The sequence below is a fragment of the Adiantum capillus-veneris genome, chromosome 16 (assembly GCF_014529385.1).
Source record: "Adiantum capillus-veneris isolate H3 chromosome 16, ASM1452938v2, whole genome shotgun sequence".
Classification (NCBI taxonomy): domain Eukaryota; kingdom Viridiplantae; phylum Streptophyta; class Polypodiopsida; order Polypodiales; family Pteridaceae; genus Adiantum; species Adiantum capillus-veneris.
The window spans coordinates 7,662,040-7,665,325 of NC_140946.1; the positions used below are offsets into that span (position 1 = coordinate 7,662,040).

General features: G+C 46.9%; 2 pseudogenes; both read left to right on the forward strand.

Moving 5' to 3' along the window:
• The first annotated feature begins 1,723 nt into the window (after positions 1-1,723).
• Positions 1,724-2,457, forward strand: LOC147438512 (actin-depolymerizing factor 7 pseudogene; annotated as a pseudogene).
• Positions 2,458-2,643: 186 nt separating this feature from the next.
• LOC147438513 (large ribosomal subunit protein uL15x pseudogene) lies at positions 2,644-3,043 on the forward strand (annotated as a pseudogene).
• Positions 3,044-3,286: the final 243 nt, after the last annotated feature.

Consider the following 3,286-nt stretch of genomic DNA (forward strand, 5'->3'; position numbering starts at 1 on the left):
ACACACACACACACACACACACACACACACACACACACACACACACACACACACACACTAATGGAATCTCTCATATAATGCACAGTCTTTGTGCCTCTAATAGTGGGAGGCCTCCTGGCCTTTCACTCCCACATGGTATCAATCTCCAAGTACGGGTCTGGGACCTGCATCCTACGTCTGTTGAAGATACCCTGCATGGCACCATGCACAAGGCTTCAATAATCGACATGCTGCACCTGCAGTCTGCATGTAATGAGAGAGCCCTACAATTATTGCCCTCTCGTGGCAATGACGTTACATCCTCTAGCCATGCCCTCTACGGTGCTGCAAAGCCTGTCCATAAGCAATCTTGTAATGTAGCTCATTCTGGCTGTAATTCTCAAGCGGCCTGGGCCGGATGCCCACCTGCAACCACTGCGCATCATTCTCCTGGTAGAATCCTTGCCATGCTCGAAATATTTTATGCTCCGGACGAAGAGCAGTTGGGCCCCTCTTACCATACCGACAAGCACACCCATGGACGTGATGCCGAACCTGTCTGTGTTGCTGCAGCAATCACATCAACCACATCCAACTCTCTAATTGGCGTTGAGCCTCTGTCTTGCTGCTGTGCATGCAATCATGTAGCCAATGTGGTGTCCTGCTTAAATGCAACCGAGGATGGACGATTCTCACCATTTTGCAACGCCTTGCACTTTGGATACGTGACCATTTGCCTGGCGGATGCAACTCCCTCAACCCTCGCTAATTATGCTGCAAAACCAATGTAGACGCTAGGTAGGCTGAATTTCCATCCAAATCTATAAATGTTGGATCAGATGTCGCATTTTTACCCTCTCCAATGGCCCTCTCTTGGCAATGTCTCATGCTTGACCAAGCCCAAATTGCTGCAGCTAATTCAGATGGAATGAATACATGTAGGCGCTCCTCCGTTCTTGATGCAAATTTGCCTGCAGATGAATAAGATGAAAATTACTTCAGCCCCGATGATCTGAATTCCAGAGACTTGCCTTCTTCTCCGATATCCAACATAGATGCTGCAAAAGATTACTCATTTGAAGTGGAGTCTCTCTCACACACACCTTATGTGTCTCTCCTCTCTCTCACACACACTCTCTCTCTCTCTCTCTCTCACACACACACACACACACACACACACACACACACAACACACACACACACACACACACACACCACACACACACACACACACACACACACACACACACCGATTATGTCTCTCTCCTCTCTCACACTCACACACACACACACACACACACACGATTATTGTCCTCTCTCTCTCACACTCACACACACACTCACACACACACACACACACACACACACACACACACACACACACACACACACACACACACACACACACACACACACACACACACACACACACACACACACACACACACACACACACACACACACACACACTATATTATGGCGAGACTAAGCAGAGGGTTGGAGCGAACTTATCCGAGCATTATTATGGCGGAACTAAGCAAAGGGTTGGAGCAGGTGTGGGCAATAGGCAAAGGGCGGCTATGTAGGTTGACAGAGGCAACAATTGACCTTGACAACGGTGGCCGTCACTCATTCGTCTCTCTCTCTCTCTCTCATTCGTTGTGTTTTGAGAGAGAGAGAGAGAGAGAGAGAGAGAGAAGAGAGAGAGAGAGAGAGAGAGAGAGAGAGAGAGAGAGAGAGGGCGGGCCTCTCTTTCTTCTGCCGAAGCTTGTGATCGCCATCGCTATCGCCATAGCCACAGCAACTCGGTCGAGCTCTGTCCTTTGAGCGTCTCGTTTGCCATGGCTAATGCTGCCTCTGGTATCGTTGTTGATGATGAATGCAAGCTTAAGTTTATGGAGCTGAAAAGTAAAAGAACGCACCGCTATATTGTTTACAAGATTGATGACAAGGTGAACAAGATTGTGGTAGAGAAACTGGGGGGACCTGATGAGAGTTACGATCAATTCACTGCATCTCTTCCTGAGAAAGATTGGAGATATGCCATTTATGACTATGACTTTGTAACAAAGGACAACTGTCAGAAGAGCAAGATTTTCTTTGTTGCATGGTCTCCCAATGTCTCTCGTGTGAGGACTAGGATGCTCTATGCCAGCTCCAAGGATCGCTTTAAGCGGGAGATGGATGTGACTTACGAAATCCAGGCTACTGATGCAACCGAGATTGAAATAGGCAACATCAAGGACCGGGCTTATTGAGGTCTTTGCAGTTTTTCACAGGGGTCTTCAACTGCCACGTGATGTTCTGATGTATCTTTGTATAGATCTATTTTGTCTTTTCAATCGAGTACTTGCAGTAGGATTCAGTTGTATTAAGTCATCAGCTTGGGGTTTTGCAGCATTGGGCTCCAAGTTGCAAGCTTTGAACCTTGTGTTATTTTTTGAGTGCTCTGCAAATTCATTTACCCTTATATCTTACTAGATATCAGTTTGATGTGGTGAAAGACGTTATTGTATCAAAGAGAGAGAGAGAGAGAGAGAGAGAGAGAGAGAGAGAGAGAGAGAGAGAGAGAGAGAGAGAGAGAGAGAGAGAGAGAGAGAGAGAGAGAGAGAGAGAGAGAGAGAGAGAGAGACTTCCTGGTTCGAGACTAGGCCGGAGGCTGCCATGACGACTTGGTTGAAGAAGAACAGGAAGAAGAGGGGTCATGTTAGTGCAGGCCATGGAAGAATTGGCAAGCTGCACAAAAAGCATGCCGGAGGTCATGGTAATGCAGGAGGTATGCACCACCATCGCATTCTGTTTGGCAAATATCACCCTGGGTACTTCGGGCTACTTCCACAAGACAATGAACAAGTGCCACTGTCCCATTAATGTGAATGTGGATCGTCTGCTCTGGAAGGAAAGGGGCCCTTGCTGGAAGTCAAACAGTTCCGGTACTTCAAGGTGCTAGGTAATTAAGGGCGATGCTCCCCCCACTCCTCTGGTCGTTAAAGCCAAATTCTTCTCTAAGCTTGCAGAGAAGAAGTTCAAAGAGTTTGGTGGTGCCGTCCTTCTCAATGCTTGAGGTCAAATCTTCCCTTCTATTAACGTGTAGGCGGATGATGAGGCTTTTTCTGCTTCTCAATATATAATTTTTGTATGAGGACTTGCAGATATGGGTTTTGATGTATTAGCGATGATTGAATGTAGCCAAATTTCCCTTTATTAAAATAAAAAGAAGAGAGAGAGAGAGAGAGAGAGAGAGAGAGAGAGAGAGAGAGAGAGAGAGAGAGAGAGAGAGAGAGAGAGAGAGAGAGAGAGAGAGAGA